Below are 13024 nucleotides of genomic sequence, written 5' to 3' on the forward strand. Positions count from 1 at the left end.
TTTTTACCAAAAAATGAGTAAAGCCAGACACTTTTGTATCAGTTAGATTTTTTTCTTTTTCAGTTCCTTTTTCAGAAAGATGAACCCACATCAAAGGAGTATGGAGAACCGGAAGATAACTATTGTTCCAGAGGCAGAAAAGATTCACAGCTCATTTACTCACTATCTCCCACTTGAACTACTGCCATGCGCTCTACCTGGGGCTGCCTTGAAAGGTGACCTGGAAACTGCAACTAATCCAGAATGCGGCAGCCAGACTGGTGACTGGGAGTGGCCACTGAGACCATATAACATTCAAAGTGTTGGTGCTGACCTTGAAAGCCCTAAATGGCCTCAAAGGCCCAGTAGACCTGAAGGAGCGTCTCCATCCCTGTTGTCCTGCCCGGACACTGAGGTCCTCCTCCAAGGATCTTCTGTTGGTTCCTTCACTGCGAGAAGTGAGGTTACAGGGAACCAGGCAGAGGGCCTTCTTGGTAGTGGCGCTCGCCCTGTGGAACGCCTTCCCTTCAGATGTCAATGAAATAAACAACTATCTGACTTTTAGAAGACATCTAAAGGCAGCCCTTTATTGGGCTTTACTGTGGTTTTATTACTTGGTCAATTCTACCCAGGCTCCAATACTTTGAGGCTCCAATACTTTGGCCACCTCATGAGAAGAGAAGACTCCCTGATCTTGGGAAAGATTGAGGGCACAAGGAGAAGGGGACGACAGAGGACGAGATGGTGGGGCAGTGTTCTCGAAGCTACCAGCATGAGTTTGACCAAACTGCGGGAGGCAGTGGAAGACCTGGTGTGCTCTGGTCTGTGGGGTCACAAAGAGTTGGATGTGACTAAATGACTAAACAACAACAACACAGAGTGGCTGGATCAACATTTCTATGGATGGCATAGAAATATTATTTATATTTATTTATTTATTTATTTATTTATTTATTTATTTATTTATTATTATAATATTATTATTATTACCTGTGGAATCTTGTAGAGGTTTAAGATCATAGTCATATGAAGGGAGATGTTAGAGTCAAGTGCTCCAATAACAGCTATCATATTTCTTTTCTTGTCACATTTGAAGTTGGGGACAATCCTTTCTGTGATGGACAGAAGTTTCAGGGTGTTCTGAAAAGTCATCCTTGCATTTCCAAAGCTATCATAGAGGTGGAACCCAAAGCTCATATTCGGTACGATATTAGGGTTTTCATTGATTTCTTTCACAGCAAACACCAGGGAGAGGGTATTCTGGTAGTTCTTCAGTGTTGAACTAATAAAAGTGTTGTACAATTTGTCAGAGGTATTGAACTCTTCTATCTTTTTAAGCACATAGCTGATTTTCTGGCTTTCCCCAGGAAATTCCAAAAGATTAAATAACACAAAATAAGCCAAAAACCTCATATGCATTGTGCTTCCTAACACTTCATAATGGAAATATATGGTCAGTATTCAGTCTGCTTTAGGAATATAGCATCTAAAAAGCATTTAATTATGTGCAGAACATTCACATGCTGCAGCACACATACATATAAGTGTTATCCCTTATGATTAATAGATTAGACAAACTTAGAGGTATTGATTTTAGTTGGTCTACTCCGCACATGCTTCAGTAAGATGTTTTGTTTTGGGAAAAAAAAGTTTGCAAAATGTCAGTTATTTTTACCCAATATTGTTTAAATGGTACAGTTGGGAATATTATCCAGAATATATGATATTCCTGTCTCACAACATCTGTGATTGTCAGATTGAATGATGCTGATTGTGAATGTGAGGATCAAGCTTTGCTGCAAAGTAAAACCATCCATCCTTGGTGTGGAGGGAAACACAGAGGGAGGAAGAGGATCAAGCATGAGATCAGGTGAGGAGAAAGCAGAAGAGGCAGAAGACAGAAACCTCCAGATGAGGAATAAAGCAACATAAGAGAAGATGCTATTATCAGAATATAAAGAGGTGGAAGCATATTTTTTACCTTCATACATGGAAAAAAAAGTCAAATGTTTTCTGAGCATGGCATGGTTTGTATGGTGTAGTTGTAGCCTATAGCAGCATACAGAAGTGTATTCTAGAACAGATAGAGTCATTTCCTTACAAAAGTTCATCTGTAAACTTTGTGTTTGGGTGGGCATGGAAATCTATTTCTTCAGATACATAGCCAAAAGCATAAAGAACTCCTCCAATGAATAGGTCCCCTCTCTGATAATACTGGAATGGAAGCTGGAAAGGATCCGTCATGGTGCATCTCTCAGAGTCTTCCTTGCACTCAGTTGGAGGCATCTGGAGCCACAGGAAGAGAAGGAGCAGCAGCAGAAATGTTCCTGCCATCCTAACCAACGGCAAATTTCTCTCTCATCCACCATAAATTGCATTAGGTTTAATGGCTCTTGATTATATTCTATGCTATGGATGTTTGTATGTGATGCCAATAAAAGGTTTTATGATGATGATATTGTAAAGGGGATGTGCCAAAGATCTGACCCATGAGATCCTGTGTATTCACAATTTCTCACTGGGGCTCTGAATATCACAGGGTTTATTTAATATACTCTTTTACACTCTGATACTGACTGTGCTCATGGTCTGACATGGGATTTGACAAGATGGATGATGAAAGCCATCAGTTTGAGATAATTACTCGTTCCGAAGTTATCTCCCTAGAGCATTCTGCTCTGTGAGACAAAATTATAAGAGCAAAATAATCATACATATTTCTCGTTGAGTGGTGCACTGTGAATGGCGAGTCACAGGAAAGCAAGCAGCCCACCTGCAAACTGGTAATCTGAAGGGAGCTCAATAGTTTTTCCAAATCTGTTCCTCAATCACACATGCACCATTTTCCTCAAGTGTACATGTGTCACCAACAGAGACCTGATTTTTAGGATTTTGGACCTCAGGTGTGTACCAACAAGAGCAGCAGCAACAGCAGCAACAACAAGTGGTGTATCCTTGTACACCAGTTAAGGGGAGGGAGAAAAAGTTAAAATAATGCAGACTTCAGTTGCAGGTGCAATACAGGGTGTTACATTTCCCCACAAAATAGAGAAATGGTTAGTGTTTGCCAGATATTTCTGTTTCTAACCACTTCAGAAAACCCTTCTTGCATGAACCAGCAGCTTAATCTGACTAGTTATATGTAAAGATGTAGAGAAATGCATATGGAGAAATGTATTTTTTCAAGAATGCAGCAGCTAGACTGCTGACTGGGAGCGGCCACCAAGACCACAGAACACTGATCCTGAAAGACCTACATTGGCTCCCAGTACATTTCCGAGCACAATTCAGAGTGTTGGTGCTGACCTTGAAAGCCCTAAACGGCCTTGGTCCAGTATATCTGAAGGAGCATCTCCTCCCCCATCGTTTAGCCCCGACACTGAGGTCCAGCTCCGAGGGCCTTCCGGTGGTTCCCTCATTGCGAGAAGTGGGATTACAGAGAACCAGGCAGAGGGCCTTCTCGGTGGTGGAGCCCGCCCTGTTAGTGTTTGCAAGACCCTCCCATAAAATGTCAAGGAAGGAAACAACTCTCTGACTTTTAGAAGACATTTGAAGGCAGCCCTCTTTACGGAAGTTTTAATGTTTGTTGTTTGTTGTTGTTGTTGTTATTCTGTTGGGAGCTGCCTAGAGTTGCTGGGGATACCCAGCCAGATGGGTGGGGTATGTATGTATGTATGTATGTATGTATGTATGAATAAATAAATACTACTATTGCTACTACTAATTTTTACCATTTCCGAAAACAAGATTCTAACCATCCAGTTAGAGATGTGTCTATTCCTGAATTTTCTTCTAATTCCACTGCTAAAATAGTAAGGCTTTCGTGATGGTTCCATTGGGTGCTGTGTTGTTAGGAATAAAGGTATAACATCTTTCACCTAACATTACACATACCCCTCCTTTTTCTGCCAATACCATATCTAAGGCCACCCTATTTTCCCAGGCCATCCTCCTTGTAGCATCCAATTGGTCAGCCATTGCCTTTCATTGCATCTCTGGTATAATTCAGAAACCTCTATTGATTATAATATATAATTGATCCAGACTACATTATTGTTGATTGTGACCCACCAAAACAAGAAAAATTCCCACCTTGCTGCTGTCTAATTTTGGGCTTTAAATTCATCAGGGTCCTCCCTAGGAACCCCCATGGAATCTATATAGAGTCCATCATCAAAAGAATTAGCCAGAACACTTCGTTTCCCCCTTCTTTTTGTTTCCTCATGTTCAAATGCCAGGGTGAATGGGATAGCCAATGACACCATCGATCCACTCTGGGAACACTTAAGGCAGAATAGTTTCCTGTTTCATCTTCATTCACATTTAGGAACTCTACACCATGGGTAGACAAACTAAGGCCCGGGGGCTGGATCCAGCCCAATCGCCTTCTAAATCTGGCCTGCAGACAGTTCGGGAATCAGCGTGTTTTTCTACGAGTAGAATGTGTGCTTTTATTTAAAATGCACCTCTGGGTTATTTGTGGGGCATAGGAATTCATTCATCCCCCCCAAAAAAATATAGTCCGCCCCCCCACAAGGTCTGAGGGGCAGTGAACCGGCCCCCTGCTGAAAAAGTTTGCTGATCCCTGGTCTACACACTGACTCGATTCTCCCAGATCTCTGATATATTTCTCCCCCTGCCTTGAGAGGCAAGCAGTGTGATTACCATTCACTGTGGAGAAGGCAGGTGCAATCCTTGATAGCGCTAAAGGCAAACATCTAATCCAGGGCATTTTAGTTTCCAACACTAATTTAGATAACTGTTTTTTTAAAGGTTTGATTCACACCTTCTATTTTACCTGATGATGGCAGATGCCAAAGGGGTGTGCCATTTAGAGGTCATTTTTATTATAATTTGGAAGAACAATTTTCATGGCAATAGTCAGCTGTGCACATTGTTTTTTCTAAGAAATATGCAAATAATTTATTTACAACCAACATAGCACCCAAGCCTCCCAAATGCCTTGTCCTGGTGCCGGTGCTGTGTGTGGAATATAGCACACATGGCGGCTGTTGGTAACAGGGCCTTGAAAAAATATTGTGACACAGCATACAGGAGCACTTCACTACTGCAAAACAACCGTTGCATACCATTATATGAACTCATATTGTTTTTTCTCCCAACTAATTGTTCCCTGTTATTCATTTTGGGCTTAAATAAGGTAGTGTTTGGGGGAAAGATGTAACCCATTAAACCTGCACTGAAGGATACAATGGAAAAGATCTCCACAGCAACTATGCATTTTCCTTGGGTGCTCAGGCGCTCAGAAACAAAGGACACTCAAACAGATAGTTTTCTGCTTCAACCCTTTCTCTCTCAAACTCTGGCCATGTTCCAGTCAGCTTGGATTCATTTCTTGATGAGGGAGATGATATTTGGAGAGGCAAGGCCAGGGATTGATTCATAGGATCGGCCAGTTCATGGACTGCTTTCTTGAGACCCACTGTTAATAGCAAGATTCAACTCAGATATGTGAGAATCTTTCCTGAATTATACCGAATATACCTCATAATCCGGGGAACACAACTGATGCACAACTCTAGTGAAGTTCCATAAGACAGCTTTCAGGAGCCAGTGTGGTGTAGTGGTTAAGAGCAGTAGACTCATAATATGGTGAACCGGGTTCGCTTCCCTGCTCCTCCACATGCAGCTGCTGGGTGACCTTGGGCTAGTCACACTTCTCTGAAGTCTCTCAGCCTCACTCACCTCACAGAGTGTCTGTTGTGGGGGAGGAAGGAAAAGGAGAATGTTAGCCACTTTGAGACTCCTTTGGGTAGTGATAAAGCAGGATATCAAATCCAAACTCTTCCTCCTCCTCCTCCTCCTCTTCCTCCTCCTCCTCCTCTTCCAATAACCCCTGCACTAGGTGGGACATAATCAGTTCTAAAATGTGGCTTAGTTGGCCCCAACATAGATAGAGAGCAAGAGGGCACCAAAATGTTTAAATTCTCCCAAAGACAAGAGCTCTTCAAAAGGATTGGTTGGGAATACAACCAGTGAGCTAGCTGTAAATTCTTGCATGCGTGTGATGGATGCCTTGAGTTGCACCCCTGCACCACTTGGAACGGGTCTCATGCCTGCCCCTCTTAAGGACAGGGTATCCAGTTAAAGGGATCCAGGAGGAGTTGCTACTGTCCAGACCCCCAGGCGGGATCAAGATGAGGATCCCATGGGGGTGTTCCTATTTGATGTATGTCCTAGGATTCCCTCACTGACAGCTTGAACCTAAAGGAATGCCTCCAGCAGGCAGGCTGGAAGCCAACCATTGTATCCAATGTCTATACCAAACTTCTTACATCTGTAATCAATAAAAGTTGTTGTCCTGTCTGGTTATTTCATTTAAGACAAAGGTGATGAATAGCACGGAGTCTGGGCCAGTGGCGTAGCGTGGGGGGTGCCAGGGGGGCCGGCCGCACCGGGCGCAACATGGGCGGGGGGCGCGCTTTCACTAGCAGCTCTCTGCCCCTACTAAAATCCACGGGTTAGGGAGCCCGCGCTCGCTTGGCTTGGCGAGGAGGTCGCGGAAGGGGGAGAGCGAAGCCTTCTGCCGCGGGCAAAAAAAGGAGAGGAAGCCGGGTGGGTGGGCGGGCGGGCTGGCTGGCTGGCGGGGGTCTGGCTGCGCCTGCTGCTGCCGTTGCCGCTGCTGCCGGGCTTTGACAGCTTGGCGAAGCGGAGGGAGAGGAGCTTTATGGTAGTGAGCCGAGCTGAGCAGGGAGTCTGGCGAGGGGGCGGGAAGAGACTTTCCCCCCTTTTTTCCACCTCGCCTGGTCAAAAAGGAGAGCGGAGTCTCCTCAGGGCGCCCTCAGGCAGGACAGGGCAAGTCAAGCAGAGTGAGGAAGAGAGAGAGGGGAAGGGGGGGGGAAGCAGCCAGGAAACGCCGTGGTGTGGAGGAGGAATCAATTAAGGAGAGAAAGCGAAAAGCCTTGGAGAAAGGGAAAAAAAGAAAGAAAAGAGGCAGCTCCAGGAGAGCGCGGGGGAAAGAGAAGCCTCGCTGCTGCTGCTTGGGAGAGTAAATTACTGTACTTGCCTTGCCCCGGGTTAGGGGGCGCAAATTACTTGCCTTGCCCCGGGTGCTGATAACCCACGCTACGCCGCTGGTCTGGGCACACAAAGGAAGGAAGGAAGGAAGGAAGGAAGGAAGGAAGGAAGGAAGGAAGGAAGGAAGGAAGGAAGGAAGGAATTACTGCTTTTCTCAAAAAGTCGAAGCTCGGAAAACATATGTTATAAAAAGGGTGGGATGGAGACTCTTTTTTTTCCATATAATTTTTATTAACAAACCAATCAAATCACATTAATTCCAAATTACAAAGCCAGATTTTTAATTTTTTGTTGGGGGTACCCATACTTCGAGCTCAGAAAGGGATCCAAACATCTCTCTTGCTGCTGCTTTAATATTCCAGTTCTGTCCAAATATTATTCACAGTTCTGTCCAATCTTCTCTCTATTATTTTCTTCATCTTCTTGTTGTTATCGTATATTCCTTTCTTTGTGACCTCTGATAATCTCCACAAGCGGGTTAAAAACAAACGTTGTTATATCCTGTGTGGATTTTCCGTTCCTCCAAGAGCTATATTCAAACAGACAGACGCCATTTCAACACTTCCATACAAAGCATTCTTAAAGTCTGCCCATTAATCCTTGCAGGCCTGTCACACTCTCCTCAAAACTTCTTAGGTCAAACTCACATTCCGATATAATAACAATTCCGTGGTCTCCTCCCCCTCGATCAAAAATCCATCAGGCCTGCTTTCTAACAAGTCTCTTTTTATAACTGCGTCATTCCAAAGGCTTTTCATTCCTTTCCAAATATTTTCCAAGCCATGTCTTTGATTAGTAATTCATTTCCACACAGTTCTTAATCATTCCGCTTATATTCAGTAATTGCAACGATTCTTCCTGGGGGGGGGGAGGATTGTTAGGTAATCACATAAGGTAAAAAAAGAAAAGCCCCCCCCATTCCGCCCGTTCCGACATACCGACTCTTTGATGTTTCTTCTTGATATCTTTTCCTGTTAAATCCATCCGTCGCTCCACTTCACTGAGGTCACTTCAATTAGCAGTCTTAACTCCTGTTCTTCACTCGAAATATGTGCATTTGCTTCTCTCTCTAATTGTTTATTTTGAGCTGCTGCAACCAGGCCACGCGATCAGAGACAGCGTCAGGGAGAGCCATCCCACACGAGTGCTGTGCGCCTAGTGCCCTCACCCCCTTCTTTCGAACTTGGGGGTGATTTATGGCAACCGCAGGCGAGGCAGTGTTCCCCATTCCCTTGGGGTAACAAGGGAGGCTGCATACTCCCATATCAGCCTCTTAATTACCTCGTGTGGGTCGGAGAGATGGTATTGTCGGCCATCTTCCAATGCGCCCCTAGCGCCCCCCGGGTGGGATGGAGACTCTTGTTATGACTTTATCGTTTTCTTATCTGATCATTATCTATGTAACTAAAGTTGATAGCACTGTACGTAGTACTTGTCTTGAGCTGGGTACTGGCAGTCCCTGGCAGGTTATGTGCCACTTAAAAACAACAACAACACCGACCTGTTTTTATTTATTTTCATGGTATGTCTAGGTCCATTTCCCATGGCATTTTTGTGTACAATAGATTGCCACATTCTAGTGTTCCTAGAGCTTTATAAACTGAGGAAGCTATGCCCTTGGAGAGTGGAGAGAAGTTAACAAAGATGTGCTCTATTGCAGTTAGTTTCCTGTTTGCTTGAGTGGAAATGCCTGGGTTTAACAGGAATCTTAACAGCTGGTTGAAATGGTACCATGACCATTTAAGGTTTTGTATGGCAGCTATGAATTCTTCTTTTTGTAGGGGGATACTGTTTGCATGAAGACAGGAGTGCCTGGCGTGCTCTGGTCCATGGGGTCAAGAAGAGTTGGACACGACTAAACGACTAAACAACAACACTGTTTGCATAGAAATCTTTTAATCTATGAAGACGCACTTGTTCCCAGTCACATTGCCCTGCTTAATTGATGGGTGAAAGCGAAGAGGGATAAGGGGAGGTATTGGGGGAACTAGTTTTTTAAACTTTGATTTCCACACATTTAGAGTGGTGTGGAAAAATTGTTCACCTTTTTGTATGGGTTTTAGTGAGTGAGGAGGGTAGAAAGGGATATGCTCTATGTACATGATCTGAAAAACTTGTTTTATGCATTTCTTTTTTTTAATTTCTGCTCCTTTTATCTCCAAATTGTTTCCAATGGAGATGGCTAGTGGTTCAACTGAGAGGGGTAACAAGAGGGGTGACAGAGGGCATCTCTTTCACACCCCTCTTGCAACAGAGAAAGCTTTAGAATCTATACCATTTACCCTAACCTGAGCATATGAGTTTTTGTATAGTCTCACAATAGAATTCATAAAATGTTGTCCCATATTCATTTTTGACAACAACCCTTCTAGGAACTGCCAGTTGATTCTATCAAAGGCTTTACACACATCTTGTGATATGACTGCTAGTGGTAAATTTTGGCTTTTCCTATGATGGATAGCATTACTTTAATCCAGATCCCCTTCAAATTAATAAACATTTGATAAAAGAAAACAATTCCACTCATCATATTCTCATGTGTGATGCCATCTCACAGGCCAAGACACCAGGGAGGTGATTATCTTCCCAACCATTTTTAAATAATATGTTATCTTCTTGTCATTCAATGGATAGCCTTGCAAGATCAACCATAAGAAAAACCAGATGTTTAAAAACACAAACATGTAGGTCATTGCTGGGGATCTGAGGACAGGCAGGGCATATTTCAGGTTACCTTCAAAGAACACCTATGATAATACAGTCCTCCACTCCCATATTTCAAAGTGTGAAAAACTGGATTCCATAACATGGGCAGAAGGAAATAAATCTGCTTCACTGCAATATCTGCTTGTGAGCTTTCAGGGTAAAGATTTTACAGCGCATTTCCTGTTGTCAATGATTCTGTCTGATTTAGTATCATAGGATTCCCCCCCCCCCCATATGTGAAATTGTCTATTTACAAACTTTAAGGTTTCATTTATTTTCACCCTCAAGCTGTACAGCTGCCTCTGAGTCTTTTTAAAAGAAAACCACCTTGAGTTCAGCTTATTTCCTTTCACCGAAGCAAGAGAAAGAGAGGATTCAGACAGAAGATGCTGTGGAAAGAACAGGCTGAGCTCCACAGGATCATGCTGCCAGTCCTCCTCTCCCTTCTGCTGCTGCCTTACTCTGTATGCCAAACCCATTCCATTAACTGCAGTATATCTGACGATCTTCTTCCTATACCTCATCAATTTTATCAGCCAGGCGACTTTGTAATTGGAGAGATTGCTTCCCAGGTCTTTGTCTTTCACCGCAGTCCCTCTTTCATGGAACGGCCCACCCAGACATTGATTGGCAAACCAGTGTAAGGAAGACTCTTTCCCTTTCAGTATTATGACAAGTTCAGATCATTCAGCAGATCATTCAGCAGAGGAAGGTGGAATTCCAGCAGTCATGGGAGCTTGCTCATAGCTCTGCTCAGGAAAAGCAGGGTTCTCCAGTGAAGGGGTTTGCTAACAGGGAAAGCATTCATGAATACAGACGGTTCTAACTCAAGGTGCAGTTGAGGGCAGGGAGGGAAGTGGAGCCAACACATTTGCTCCTGCTAGTGCCCTCGTAAGCTCCAAAAGGAGCACATGCACCCATTTCTTATTCTGTTTTTGCATTAAGTTCTGCCATAATCATCCAAGTAGGCCATGAAAGGAGAAATCCTTTTTTGCTTGTTTGATTACATAGCCAGTAACTCTCTTTACAATTACCTGAGAAATAAATGCCGGCACTATTTTCTTTGGTTAATAGTCAACCATTCCCATTGCAGTTCCGTGCCAAAGAACTACCAGCATATTCTGGCCTTGGTTTTTGCCATCAGAGAGATTAATGAGAACCCCCAAATCCTTCCAAATATATCCTTGGGATTCCACATTCTCAACAGCTACTATGTAGCCAGAATGACTTATAAGGCCACCTTGAACCTGCTTACCAGACAGTATAGGCTTGTTCCCAACTTCCAGTGTGATGCCTGGAGCAACCTCATTGCTCTCATTGGGGCGCTGGCTTCTGAAACTTCTGCCAATGTGGCCACCATTTCCGCCATCTACAAGATGCCACAGGTGAGACCCAAGCATGGAGATATGGACATTTTAGAAGGATGGCTGATATTGTAATGCTCTATAGTCCATGTGATGAATTGTTATATATTTCTTTTCAGCTTACCTATGGGTCAATTTCCCCAGTGCAGGATGACAAAGTCCTGTTCTCTTCCTTGTACAAGATGGTTCCACATGAAGCCCATCAGTACAGGGGGGTTGTCCGATTACTTCGCCATTTCAGATGGACATGGATTGGGCTTGTTGCTGTGGATGATGACAGTGGGGATCAGTTTTTGCAAACAATGGAGTCAATGTTATCCCAAAACGGCATCTGTTGTGCCTTCACATTTAGAACAGCAAAGAGGACTTATATGGAAGAGTTGATAGACATGGTTTTAAAACAGCTGGACAAATATCAAGTTTTAACGGATGGAAAAACCAATGCATGTGTTGTATATGGAGAAATTCCCTCCCTCCAAGTTTTAAGAATATTACTGTTTTTTGCAACAATGTATACATTGCCACCTGTGTGTAAAGTCTGGATTGTTACATCCCAATGGGATTTCGATTCAGTATCAATTCAAAGGCTTTGGGATATAGAAAGCTTTCATGGTGCCCTATCCTTCACAGTTCATTCAAAGGAGCCCCCTGGCTTCCAAACATTTGCTGGGAGCATAAAACCCTTTTGGGCAAAAGGAGATGGTTTCGTTCAGAATTTCTGGGAGCAGGCATTCAGCTGCTCATTAAGAGATTCCACTGGGAATGTGGAAAGCATGGAGACCTGCACAGGCCAAGAGAAGTTGGAGAGCCTTCTTCATACTTTCTTTGAAATGCGTATGACCGGCCACAGCTACAATGTCTACAATGCTGCTTATGCTGTGGCGCATGCTCTGCATGCCACGTATATGTTCACATCCAAATATGAACTATTAGTAAAAGGAGAGAGGGCGGCATTTCACAATATACAGCCATGGCAGGTAATTCCACTCTTTGCTGAGATGTAGTGACTGTGTCATAAAACAAAACATATTTCACTCAGGCTGTACTAAACTGATGAATGCAATTTCTCATGTGTTTCACCCAAATGGAATCTGGGTGTTTCCTTTTGGTGGTTGGAGTGGGGGCGGAGAAATGACTATATTTGCAAAGGATAATTGGAATGAACAACAACCGATTCCCCCCAGTTCCCAGGTACCTGTGGTATTCTGAATCTATGTGCCCATTAAAAAGGTGGATTCCTCCTTAGGCCCTGACTGGGGGCCACCATTATATTAGGCAACAGTTGAGTACCTACAGAAAATATTCCACATGTACAGAGTCGGCAGATCGTTCCTTCACCAGGTTAGGAAGGATGCAATACAATCAAATAATCCTCCTATAAGGGAACAGTGAGCTAAACATCTAAGGTAAAAATAATAATACCTTATCAAACAACAACAACAACCCAAACCCAAATGTGCTTAATTTTAAAGTAGATGCAAAGATTTAAGGGCACCCATCCCAGTGTTTTATTTTGCTTTTTGAGGGGAGTCCTATGTGCGTCTCATCAGAAGTTCATGGAATGAGACTTACTGCCATAGAAACTTGACCAGGAGCTTGTAAAGAGGAGGGTGAGCCCGTTTCTTTAGGATTCAGGCTGGTTTCTTGTCTGAGCTGTTTGGAGGCTCTATTGTGAGCTGGTTTGTGGCTCTTGGTGTGCTTGGCTGCATGCTCTGCTAAAGCACATGATCTGAGAGGAAGCCGGGCTGCATGAAGAAGTGGGCTGGGCAAGGAGTTCTCTGCCAGCAGCAGTTCTCCTTAGCTGCTTGCAGACTCTGGGAGTTCGTGAATTTGTAACCAGGGGCGTTTGTGAGGGCATTTAGCAAGAGAGTTTGAGGGGAGGCTTGTCTCACCATGTGCTTAGAACCAAGAGACATGGAGGTTGCAATGACCTGCCG

The sequence above is a fragment of the Podarcis muralis genome, chromosome 14, assembly GCF_964188315.1.
Source record: "Podarcis muralis chromosome 14, rPodMur119.hap1.1, whole genome shotgun sequence".
Taxonomy (NCBI): domain Eukaryota; kingdom Metazoa; phylum Chordata; class Lepidosauria; order Squamata; family Lacertidae; genus Podarcis; species Podarcis muralis.